The sequence below is a fragment of the Ostrea edulis genome, chromosome 2, assembly GCF_947568905.1.
Source record: "Ostrea edulis chromosome 2, xbOstEdul1.1, whole genome shotgun sequence".
NCBI classification, from domain to species: Eukaryota; Metazoa; Mollusca; class Bivalvia; order Ostreida; family Ostreidae; genus Ostrea; species Ostrea edulis.
Genome location: NC_079165.1, coordinates 1285727 through 1300105, shown reverse-complemented (window position 1 = coordinate 1300105; position 14379 = coordinate 1285727).

Genomic DNA, 14379 nt, shown 5'->3' with positions numbered 1-14379 from the left:
ATTTGTTGCCTCATTTGTGTTATTCAACTTACGAGGTAACTCCATCTTAGTCTGCCTTTACAAGGGCAATTTTTTATTACGTGAGTGAGACAGGTGGTGGGATAAGTCCGATTAGGTGTTGACATGTTACTGCACCTTGGGATACTATTTAGTTTTTATATCAACCCCAAGACTCACCAATCTGGCTTGGGGGCAGTTGTGCAGGTCTAAAGATCAAATGATACAGCATTGTTGTTTCAAGCATTGCTGAATTATTCTGCTTTATCTAACATATGCAGAAAATGTTTTTCTTTTCACACCTGAACTCAAAACCCTTAACCCAACACCAATTTTCATACATATTGAACAAGGCTTTACACAGTTTTTTTTTTGTTTTTTGTTTTTTGTTTTTACATTTTCTGGATAATGCAATGATTTCTGTATCATAAGTATATACCATGCAAATTCCTAGGATCTTTGTCACAGTATAACTAAATTACGGTTAGCTAGTTTGGGTTTTGACTTCTTATGAAAAGTGTGAAATATATTGGGTCGGCGCAATATCAGATCTAGTCTAAGATCACGGATATCTTTCGCCCACCCAATATATTTCACACTTTCCGCAAGAAGCTAAGCACTTCTGTTGATTTCAAAAACACGGATTAGCTAACCCCCATTGTTCTACTGAGGCGAAAATGCATGGAATGTACAAGTTATACACAGGTCATTGTTATAGTCATACACCATAGTACCGCTAACCTGACAAACATTTTTTTTAATTTTAAATAAGTTATTGAATGACGAAGTATGACCAAACTGCAGATTGAACTTTATAGAGCCCCGTGCTAACATTACTTATATTTTTCAATGTATCAGAAGGAGCAGGGTTTGACTTGTACTTATTTGAGCACTAGACCAGTCGGGCTACTTCAAATGATTTTTACTAGACCTGTCTTTATATCCACTAGCCCTGACCAACTTTCCAGAAAAAATCCCTAATAGTTTCTCCATATTTAAATACTTCATGTAAATGACAAACGTTTACGACGTAATTTAGTAACTTGATAAACACTTTATTATAGTTAATTCAAATAAACTGTTTAAAATTAACATCGAGTAGATGTCGTAAAACATCACTACCGACCGCGACTTATTTATTAGAACTAAAAATAGAAATTATTCCACCACACGGTTCAAGATTGGTAGTTTCTTGTTTATTATTTAACACGACCAGTCGGACTAGTAAATCGACATTTTACCCGACCGGACCTGTCATTTAGTAGACTCGATCGGTCGGACGTGCCTTAGTGTCAAACCCTGAGGGGTATGTTGCCGGTTAAGTTGTGTAAAATTCTTGACAAGCAATAAAATAACAACAAAAATGGTGCTTAAATTGTCCGATTACTAAAACCTTAATCAATATTTAAGGATGTAAATCCTCGGTGTCAAATGCAACTAGTTCATGAAAAAAAGACTAATATCAATATAAACAGAAATAACTTAACGATTATTTGCTTTTATCATGTACACTATCGATTATTAAAATCTTTAATTTAATCTTTAGATGCATTAGATAATGAACGCAACACACACACACACATACACACACACACACACACACACACACACAGAGAGAGAGAGAGAGAGAGAGAGAGAGAGAGAGAGAGAGAGAGAGAGAGAGAGAGAGAGATAGAGAGAGAGAGAGAGAGAGAGCGTTGGTAATCATAATATTGATTATAATATTCATGAATGTATGCATATACGGGAAGTTTAATACGTCCAGTATAAATCTTGAAAGTACAATTTCGTTCTGATTAATTACCCATCCCCTTTCATTCTGATATTTTTTTTTATGTCCCATATTGTTTTCTTTACATGTTAAATTTTCCGGCTGGTCCGGGTTAGGATTAATGAATGAGCCCCCCCCCCCCCCTTCTACAACGATGTTACGTGCCTAGCTGTCTATCTCCCTCTTAGTCAAAAATAAAATAAATACATGCTATATATACTGTAACATCATTGGATTTACTGGATAATTCTTCGATTTCACCTTCATAATACATGTTAATGCAAGCGGACTATCTAGGCATTTTTTTTCCATCTTCACTAGCCAAGATTATTCGTCCACGAAGGCACAGTTGACCCAAAACCCATTGCTAGCGGAAATGAGATGAATTTTACCCCCGTATTATGTTATAACTGACCAAAAACCTAGTACGTTTGTTTTACAACTTTCATTAAGAAGACGCTTAAGTTTTTGAGTCACTGAATAAACGAGAAAACGTCTGCATTTTTATTTCAATCGTTGTCAACTCTATACTTTGTGATATTTAAAGACTACATGTACTCAATTCAATTTATTGGATCTCATCACCATTATGCAATGGTTTACAAATATATAAAGACAAAAAGCTGTTATATATATATATTTAGTAAATAATACGTGTAGTAAAGTATTTATCAAGTTAGAAAAAAATCGTGTTATTATTAATGTGAAATATGGGCATTCTAGGTAGGGGAGCACATTTTATTTTATTATTTTCTTAATGAAAGTACGGAGTTTTCTAACGGTTTGTTTATATTGAAACTGTCACAAAATAATGGGGTTTATCCAATGTGGATAAACCTGGTTATTCTGTGCAGGTTATATTCAAAGTTGCATAATTTTTACTGTTGTAATTAATTTAGATCGGGTTCAATATACTAGCTTTCACTTCCTTTAATCTACGCATGTCATCTAGATTATTCCTTTCCCTTCCTTAGTTTGACAGTTGCAAACGCAAAATTATTTTTTTGAATTCCCACCCTCCCTCCCATTACCGAAACTTTAGTATATCTAGTTTAAACTAAGCTATTAGCGATTCATCAGTTCTGAGTACAATCTAGTGAAATGTTCCATTTCCCCCACAAGCCTCCTCTTTTCTTTCATTAAACTAAGAAATAGTGTACATCAATAATGTAGTGCTAGTTCCAGTTGTCGCTTCGGTTTGTTAATGTCTCTTTTCAGCGTCATGGCTTGGATCTCTTGGCTCCTGTGGTGCTGAAAGAGTTCCAGAAGAGTGTTTGGGGGTTTAGGGTCCCATGTGTGTCTCCTGTGTTTAGTGATTGACGATCAGCATAATTCTGCATAGATTGCTGTCTCCCCGGGGTGTACTGTTTTTTCCAGCTCCCCTGGATCAAGATGTCACTTCTATTGCTGCATGTTTATGCTGCCAAGTATTTCTCATCGGCTCATACATTTGCTCATTATTTGTATTTTCCTGATGTATTTATTTCTATTAAATTACCATTACAAGTACGACAAAACACAATTTTGCTTATTCAATTGTTGTCAACTTGTACCTTTGTTTAAGGGTATTTTTGATCAATGTGTTCTGTCGTTGTTTATATTGAAACTGTCACAAAATAACGATTTAGTTTGCCAATACAACCTATCATTGGGTCAAATCCTGTCTGCCGTGTTTCATACCGATTGTTAGACCGTTCTTGGCACACTGATTTTGACTACATATAACTCTGTTTACTTGGTCAAAATATAGGGCTCATGGCGGGTGTGACCGGTCGGCAGGGGATGCTTACTCCTCCTAGGAACCTGATCCCACCTCTGGTATATCCAGGGGTCCATGTTTGCCCAACTCTCTATTTTGTACTGATTACAGGAGTTATGAGATTAATCACTGTTCAGTATATTCACCTTTCACAGCTATAGATCTACAGAAGTCCGTTGATATATCGAGAAAAATGGTGGAACAGGAATCTCAGTTTCGCAGCTCCATCACATTCGAGAGTTTATATGGTACTGACAGCGCTTGAATATCTATATAGATCACTCCTTTCATCTGGCTTAATCCGGTTGTCATTATTGTTACTATTCTTGTTGTCTTCAAGCGAGCCTAGCTTTTCGGCCACACTCAGATATACTTCATCATCATAATGGTGCTGAACCTTCTATATACTCAGGTGACTGGCATTCGAGATAATTATATACGTTTCTCCAAAATGGACTACGGATTGATAGAATATAACTTGTGCCATCCTCTTCTTGTTTCGATTGCCGTACAAACTGCTCTTCACGGGAGTTCAATGGGGGATGAAATGTCAGATGTATATTTCCCACACAATCTCCATTGCTTTTCCACTGACGTGCAGAACTGGTAATCTGAAGAAGGTCCCATTTTCTGCCCTGATTATACATTTTGTAATAACCATTCTGTTTATTTCTCTATCGGTCATAAAGCCACTAAAGGGGTTAATACTCTCCAGCCTCCCGAGGAAGTACAAAAACCAAGGCTCATACAAGCTTGTGTTCTGGATACAGATTCAGGTTTTTATGAAATGCCTTTCTTTAACTTCCTGAGCAATTTCATACCCTACTCTAGATATGTTAACTACATGATTCTACCCACTCGTTTCAGATTGATAACTGTTAATAGATCAAGCGTCGTCGATATATCTAAATGTCGCAATGAAGGTCACAGCAAGTATTTTATTCTTCTCGCGTAGAAGGTTTTGAATAAATTCTGCTTCGTAAGAATATAAAAACAGGTCACCTAATAAAGGAGCACAATTTGTCCCCATGGGAATTCCAATGGACTGTTGGAAGACCTAATCACCAAAGACTACGAAGATATTATCAATGAGGAAATCCAGCATATTTTTGATTTGAACTTCAGAATACTTGGGAATAGAATTAGAGTAATGTTTATTATATAAGAAGGGGATTTTTTGGATGACTGATCACCAAATATGAATATTTCCGTTTTCCATTTTTGTTGAAGAAGCAACTTTCTGATTTCAAAACGTCTAGTCTTTAATTCATCGTGAGGAATGGTCTTGTGAAGTGTTGAAAAGTCGTACGTTTTGTTTGATGTTGTTTATTAATAAAACTTTGCGATTCAAAATTTACTAAAATGACAAAGAAAATGCACATTTGACACTCAATATTGTACTCGAGTATCAAAACTTGCTTGTATTATTGCCATGAAATGCATTACATGACATGTGGACGGAGTGACTGTAATGACACCGTGGATAGGTACATAAGCAAAGATACACGCAGTTCACATGTACATGCATAATAAACTTGACAAACAAAACCATATTGAAAATACATTTTATTAAGGAAAAGAATGACTGTAATATCCAAATGATGTTTGTTAATAATAATCATAAAAGTTAATGGATCAACTATCAAATGTGAACATTGGAATTATAGAGCAATCTTCCAATTTTAATGGTGTTTCCTGGGTTTCATGGCAGGGTGTTGAATTTTATTTAGTATGATTTTAAATTTTAAAAAGAATAGGAAAACGGTTACACATTATATGACACTGATAAATGGTTTAAATTTCTTATTGATATATCTGAGTGAATATTTGTTCATGATTATCAGAATTATATTTTATTTGTTGACTTAAATGTAATATATCAAAGAAGTACACAGGCTAACTATGGATTTCCGCTTACATTTCAGCTCGTATGTTTTAAATAGCTTTGGAATTTTAGTAATGATATTTTTAAATGCAAAGTCGAATCTATTTGTAAATGCGTATTAACTTTGATACCAGCTTTAATTAATTGTTCTTAATTTCAACTCCTTGTGATTAGAAAGTACAAAATATGTTCCTTGAAACTGGGCTTTAAACGTCATATATTTTAAAATGCTCATTGATATCAATAAATAGCCATTTAATTTGTCAAATTACTTTATAGTACTGAGTAAAACAAAATGGTTAATTTTCCTTTCTCACACTTTATTGAGGACGTACTAAAGAAAAACACACCGTGATGTCTGTCAGAAGCAGTACATAGGAGAAACAACAGACCTTCGCAGTATCTCTATCAAATCACTTTAACAAAATTACGCACGTACAATATACAATGTAGAAAGATAGAAACATATACCCCTGAGAACTTCTCGTTGTCGGTTTCGTCTTCGTAGAATAGCCATTGTTGCCATAATTATTTAAAGATAAGTTGATGTGTACCCATGGGTAGACCTTGTAATTAAGACATTTAGATCCGCTTTGAGGACGTATTGAAAAAACAAAAATGCTTTATTATGTAATTTTGTTTGAAGACGATCATATAACGCGTTTATTTATTCATATATCCATCTCCAGGAGTGGTTGTTAGCTTTCTCGTCATAGAGTTACAAAGGCATGAATAGTCAATGTTTGACTGCACGAAGAATGAAAAAACGTGCTATTAATACAAGAACGTTCACAGTTTTACTTCCCTGGTGCAGACACAAAGTATTGATTTATTATGCAATTTTGTTTGCAGACGAGTGAAAGGTTTATCCATGTATCCCATTGATAATGAACTGTGGGGGTTAGATTTTTCCAAATTGATTTACAAGGGTATGAATTGTATGAAGTGGCCAAACTTCTGGAAATCCCCAAAGAGATAACGAAGTTTCACTTTCTTTTACTCACAAAGCAGAGGAGACGTAAAGATTATTGGTAAATTTGATCGACCATTTAAAACACAATTTGTAGATGACAGACTTTTGAGATAATGAACTGTTTCACCTTGAAATATGACACTAGTATCTAATACCTCTTAATTCTTTTGGGGAAAACGATTGTTATGAAAATGTAGATATATGGATGCTCATTGATCAATTTCTTATCTTAGTTTCCTGGAAATATTTCAGCATATGCTATATAACATTATTAGTTGAAGTCGTTAAAGGAACCATTCTACCGATCATTCAGAGAATACTTTGGGTTTCATCATTTCAATATGCTTAAGTAGTAATGCATGTATTCTGTTCATGTACAGTACTGATGAAAGGTGAAAATAACAAACGGTGATTGATCTCATAACTCCTATTAGCAATACAAAAGAGAGAGTTGGGAAAACACCGACCCCTGGATATACCAGTGATGGGATCGGATGCCTAGGAGGATTAAGCATTCCCTGTCGAGCGGTCTCAATCGCCGTGAACCCTATATCTTGATCAGGTAAACGGAGTTATCCGTAGTCAACATCAATGTGCCAAGAACGGCCTAACAATCGGTATGAAACACGTCAGACAGTATTTAATACAATGATAGACTGTATTGGCAAACTAGATTGTTATTACGATCATAAAATTTGTGAAATGCTCTTAAACCCCCTACACCATCAACAGTAGCCTCTATCCACTTAAAAATATATCGTATGCAGAACAATCTCTAGCATATTGAATCGGTTGAGAGATATACACACAATATGCAGGTGATAATTCAATACAGCTAGGTAAATATGTTCACAGGTAAATGTGAAAGGTGGAGATATTCAACAGTGATCAATCTCACAATTCCTATAAGCAATACAAAACAGAGAGTTGGACGAACATGAAACCCTGGATATATCAGAGGTGGGATCAGGTGCCTAGGAGGAGTAAGCATCCCTTGTCGACCTGTCACACCCGCCGTGAGCCCTATCTGGATCAAATAAACGGAGTTATCCGTAGTCAAGCTCAATGTGCCAAGAACGGCCCAACAATCGGCATGAAACATGCCAGACAGGATTTGACCCAATGATAGGTTGTATTGGCAAACTAGATCGTTATATGATTTGCTAAATGCTGACTTAAAATGTGACCGTTGGAACCCCTGCATCATCAACTTGTTTGTCAGTAGCCTGCTTCGATTTAAAAACTGACCAAACGTATAACAAGCTAAAGATTGCGTATCGAATCAGTTGAGAGATATAAACTCCATACAGTGTATGCAGGTGATGATGGAATATTGCGACATAAATATGGGATATTGACGATGGAGAAGTTGAGTTGTTAGTTTGCCATTAATGTCTACTTCCAATAAAATATCTAAGTATGAAGCAGAAGTGAATGACTCTGTGGAGTATTTTATTTTGAGTTCAGTGGGATTTATCGAATCGAATCATTATTGTTAATAGATAAAACGTCGTCCAAATATATCCAAATGTCGCATTGAAAAACACAGCAAGCGATCGCGATTTTTTGTTCTCACATAGAAGTTTGGGAATGAATTCTTCTGAAGATCCTTTGAAAAGGTACAATGCAAAAGGTGAAGATAAGCTGCAGTGATCAATTTCACAAATCCTTTTAAGAATACAAAATTCAGAGGTGGGCAAATACATACCCCTGAAAGCACTAAAGATATAATTAGGCTTGGATTTGTCAAAAAATGTTGAAACTTACGCTTGGGTTATCTTTTATTTGAACAGCCGTAACTTTAGCAAAATCTGAAACTTTAGTCGAAGTTTTAACTAAAGTTTTTCCCGAGACATTCAAGCCAGTTAGTTAAGAGGAGGAAGCCTCGTCTGTTGACCGGTCACACCAACCATGTGTCCTTTGGTTCGCATAGATAATCGGAGCAGAACGGTTTAGGCATTTGTATGTCAAACAATATTCAACACAACGACGGGTGTTTCTTTGCAAAAGAGGTTAAATTACGTTGTTAAACACCACTCTGATTTTATCCATTTTAAAATACTCTGAAGTTGAAAATAATCTTACGAATTGCCAGGAACCGCATAAATAGTCATCATTGTCTGTATGGCGTAATCTGACTGGTTGATAGTTCTCATGAATATTCCAAGCGAAAGGTCATGCGGACATGACCCCCTATGGGGTTATGTCAGATCCTATTGTAGCGATTGTGAGCGTATTCTAGGATCTGATTTTAATCAGATTGATAATCAAAATAAAACAGTTGATTATAAAACCACCAGGCAGAGCAAAATCCGTTACCATTTTATCACCCTTTTTATTTTCTAGCAGGTGCAGAGACATGTACTGTATATCTCGTAATAATTTTTTTTTGGTAAATAGGAATAATTTGTCTAGTTACATTTGTATGATCAAGTTTCTCTTTTTAAATAAAAAATATTTTCATCAAAATTATTTATCGGAACTGTCTGCATAATGCACAGACCTAACTGTATATACTGTGACTTGTATATTCTACACAAATTCCAAGGTGCTTTTTTTTTTTTTTTACCACAATAGAGGTAAGCTAATCCAGGTATTTGAAATGAACATTCGTACAGAAGGTGTGAAAATCGGCGAGGGCAATTGAAATATGACAAAAGAGATATTTATATCTTTTATCTCTCAAAAAAGAATACAAATTACCCAGGTGTTTTAACGGCACTTAGATTGAATGTACAATGATAGCGAAACAGACGCGAAACAGATGCGAATTTTTCAATGAATTTAATAGAGCAATGAATAGATAAAGTTGAATAATCAATAATCCATGGCAATACAATTTATGCATCTCTTTTGCTTTATTTCCGAAGTTAAAAGATATTCATTTCCTTTTATTCCAACGTTTCATAAATCTAAGCTATTCCTTGTTTAAACCAACCCCAGGATGAAACAAATAATGCCGAAACAATCAAAGCTTGAAGGTCAAGCCGATCGTTTCGTGCAGATCGTTCACAACCCTCTCTCCGCCCAAAAATGTTTCAGTCTTTCCTGACGAATTTGTTTTTTGAAATCATTCTATCTGTTTTCATACACGTAAACATGTACGAGTATCAATCTAATTAAAATTAGATGTTAGATCCGCTCGCGTACTCGCATACGTATGGGAGTACGCGAGTGGATCTAACATCTAATTTTAATTAGATTGGTACGAGTATATAAAATATATAGGTTTATCTAACATATGTCTTGTTAATAATAATCATAAAAGTTAATGGATCAACTATCAAATGTGAACATTGGAATTATAGAGCAATCTACCCATTTTAATGGTGTTTCCTGGGTTTCATGGCAGGGTGTTGAATTTTATTTAGTATGATTTTAAATTTTAAAAAGAATAGGAAAACGGTTACACATTATATGACACTGATAAATGGTTTAAATTTCTTATTGATATATCTGAGTGAATATTTGTTCATGATTATCAGAATTATATTTTATTTGTTGACTTAAATGTAATATATCAAAGAAGTACACAGGCTAACTATGGATTTCCGCTTACATTTCAGCTCGTATGTTTTAAATAGCTTTGGAATTTTAGTAATGATATTTTTAAATGCAAAGTCGAATCTATTTGTAAATGCGTATTAACTTTGATACCAGCTTTAATTAATTGTTCTTAATTTCAACTCCTTGTGATTAGAAAGTACAAAATATGTTCCTTGAAACTGGGCTTTAAACGTCATATATTTTAAAATGCTCATTGATATCAATAAATAGCCATTTAATTTGTCAAATTACTTTATAGTACTGAGTAAAACAAAATGGTTAATTTTCCTTTCTCACACTTTATTGAGGACGTACTAAAGAAAAACACACCGTGATGTCTGTCAGAAGCAGTACATAGGAGAAACAACAGACCTTCGCAGTATCTCTATCAAATCACTTTAACAAAATTACGCACGTACAATATACAATGTAGAAAGATAGAAACATATACCCCTGAGAACTTCTCGTTGTCGGTTTCGTCTTCGTAGAATAGCCATTGTTGCCATAATTATTTAAAGATAAGTTGATGTGTACCCATGGGTAGACCTTGTAATTAAGACATTTAGATCCGCTTTGAGGACGTATTGAAAAAACAAAAATGCTTTATTATGTAATTTTGTTTGAAGACGATCATATAACGCGTTTATTTATTCATATATCCATCTCCAGGAGTGGTTGTTAGCTTTCTCGTCATAGAGTTACAAAGGCATGAATAGTCAATGTTTGACTGCACGAAGAATGAAAAAACGTGCTATTAATACAAGAACGTTCACAGTTTTACTTCCCTGGTGCAGACACAAAGTATTGATTTATTATGCAATTTTGTTTGCAGACGAGTGAAAGGTTTATCCATGTATCCCATTGATAATGAACTGTGGGGGTTAGATTTTTCCAAATTGATTTACAAGGGTATGAATTGTATGAAGTGGCCAAACTTCTGGAAATCCCCAAAGAGATAACGAAGTTTCACTTTCTTTTACTCACAAAGCAGAGGAGACGTAAAGATTATTGGTAAATTTGATCGACCATTTAAAACACAATTTGTAGATGACAGACTTTTGAGATAATGAACTGTTTCACCTTGAAATATGACACTAGTATCTAATACCTCTTAATTCTTTTGGGGAAAACGATTGTTATGAAAATGTAGATATATGGATGCTCATTGATCAATTTCTTATCTTAGTTTCCTGGAAATATTTCAGCATATGCTATATAACATTATTAGTTGAAGTCGTTAAAGGAACCATTCTACCGATCATTCAGAGAATACTTTGGGTTTCATCATTTCAATATGCTTAAGTAGTAATGCATGTATTCTGTTCATGTACAGTACTGATGAAAGGTGAAAATAACAAACGGTGATTGATCTCATAACTCCTATTAGCAATACAAAAGAGAGAGTTGGGAAAACACCGACCCCTGGATATACCAGTGATGGGATCGGATGCCTAGGAGGATTAAGCATTCCCTGTCGAGCGGTCTCAATCGCCGTGAACCCTATATCTTGATCAGGTAAACGGAGTTATCCGTAGTCAACATCAATGTGCCAAGAACGGCCTAACAATCGGTATGAAACACGTCAGACAGTATTTAATACAATGATAGACTGTATTGGCAAACTAGATTGTTATTACGATCATAAAATTTGTGAAATGCTCTTAAACCCCCTACACCATCAACAGTAGCCTCTATCCACTTAAAAATATATCGTATGCAGAACAATCTCTAGCATATTGAATCGGTTGAGAGATATACACACAATATGCAGGTGATAATTCAATACAGCTAGGTAAATATGTTCACAGGTAAATGTGAAAGGTGGAGATATTCAACAGTGATCAATCTCACAATTCCTATAAGCAATACAAAACAGAGAGTTGGACGAACATGAAACCCTGGATATATCAGAGGTGGGATCAGGTGCCTAGGAGGAGTAAGCATCCCTTGTCGACCTGTCACACCCGCCGTGAGCCCTATCTGGATCAAATAAACGGAGTTATCCGTAGTCAAGCTCAATGTGCCAAGAACGGCCCAACAATCGGCATGAAACATGCCAGACAGGATTTGACCCAATGATAGGTTGTATTGGCAAACTAGATCGTTATATGATTTGCTAAATGCTGACTTAAAATGTGACCGTTGGAACCCCTGCATCATCAACTTGTTTGTCAGTAGCCTGCTTCGATTTAAAAACTGACCAAACGTATAACAAGCTAAAGATTGCGTATCGAATCAGTTGAGAGATATAAACTCCATACAGTGTATGCAGGTGATGATGGAATATTGCGACATAAATATGGGATATTGACGATGGAGAAGTTGAGTTGTTAGTTTGCCATTAATGTCTACTTCCAATAAAATATCTAAGTATGAAGCAGAAGTGAATGACTCTGTGGAGTATTTTATTTTGAGTTCAGTGGGATTTATCGAATCGAATCATTATTGTTAATAGATAAAACGTCGTCCAAATATATCCAAATGTCGCATTGAAAAACACAGCAAGCGATCGCGATTTTTTGTTCTCACATAGAAGTTTGGGAATGAATTCTTCTGAAGATCCTTTGAAAAGGTACAATGCAAAAGGTGAAGATAAGCTGCAGTGATCAATTTCACAAATCCTTTTAAGAATACAAAATTCAGAGGTGGGCAAATACATACCCCTGAAAGCACTAAAGATATAATTAGGCTTGGATTTGTCAAAAAATGTTGAAACTTACGCTTGGGTTATCTTTTATTTGAACAGCCGTAACTTTAGCAAAATCTGAAACTTTAGTCGAAGTTTTAACTAAAGTTTTTCCCGAGACATTCAAGCCAGTTAGTTAAGAGGAGGAAGCCTCGTCTGTTGACCGGTCACACCAACCATGTGTCCTTTGGTTCGCATAGATAATCGGAGCAGAACGGTTTAGGCATTTGTATGTCAAACAATATTCAACACAACGACGGGTGTTTCTTTGCAAAAGAGGTTAAATTACGTTGTTAAACACCACTCTGATTTTATCCATTTTAAAATACTCTGAAGTTGAAAATAATCTTACGAATTGCCAGGAACCGCATAAATAGTCATCATTGTCTGTATGGCGTAATCTGACTGGTTGATAGTTCTCATGAATATTCCAAGCGAAAGGTCATGCGGACATGACCCCCTATGGGGTTATGTCAGATCCTATTGTAGCGATTGTGAGCGTATTCTAGGATCTGATTTTAATCAGATTGATAATCAAAATAAAACAGTTGATTATAAAACCACCAGGCAGAGCAAAATCCGTTACCATTTTATCACCCTTTTTATTTTCTAGCAGGTGCAGAGACATGTACTGTATATCTCGTAATAATTTTTTTTTGGTAAATAGGAATAATTTGTCTAGTTACATTTGTATGATCAAGTTTCTCTTTTTAAATAAAAAATATTTTCATCAAAATTATTTATCGGAACTGTCTGCATAATGCACAGACCTAACTGTATATACTGTGACTTGTATATTCTACACAAATTCCAAGGTGCTTTTTTTTTTTTTTTACCACAATAGAGGTAAGCTAATCCAGGTATTTGAAATGAACATTCGTACAGAAGGTGTGAAAATCGGCGAGGGCAATTGAAATATGACAAAAGAGATATTTATATCTTTTATCTCTCAAAAAAGAATACAAATTACCCAGGTGTTTTAACGGCACTTAGATTGAATGTACAATGATAGCGAAACAGACGCGAAACAGATGCGAATTTTTCAATGAATTTAATAGAGCAATGAATAGATAAAGTTGAATAATCAATAATCCATGGCAATACAATTTATGCATCTCTTTTGCTTTATTTCCGAAGTTAAAAGATATTCATTTCCTTTTATTCCAACGTTTCATAAATCTAAGCTATTCCTTGTTTAAACCAACCCCAGGATGAAACAAATAATGCCGAAACAATCAAAGCTTGAAGGTCAAGCCGATCGTTTCGTGCAGATCGTTCACAACCCTCTCTCCGCCCAAAAATGTTTCAGTCTTTCCTGACGAATTTGTTTTTTGAAATCATTCTATCTGTTTTCATACACGTAAACATGTACGAGTATCAATCTAATTAAAATTAGATGTTAGATCCGCTCGCGTACTCGCATACGTATGGGAGTACGCGAGTGGATCTAACATCTAATTTTAATTAGATTGGTACGAGTATATAAAATATATAGGTTTATCTAACATATGTCTTTGGGAAGAGGCCTGGAATATATAAAATACAAATGTACATGTATTTCAACGACACTCATGATGACTGTACAAAGCTAACGAAACAGACGCGACCATTTCATATTCAGTTTCAATGAATTTAATAGAGCAATGAATCAATAAAGTTTGATTAATCAATATTTCATGACGAAGCGATTTTTTCATATTTTTTCTTTTGTTTCCGAAATAAAAATAAAAATAAATTTCATTTGTTTTCATTTCAACGTGTT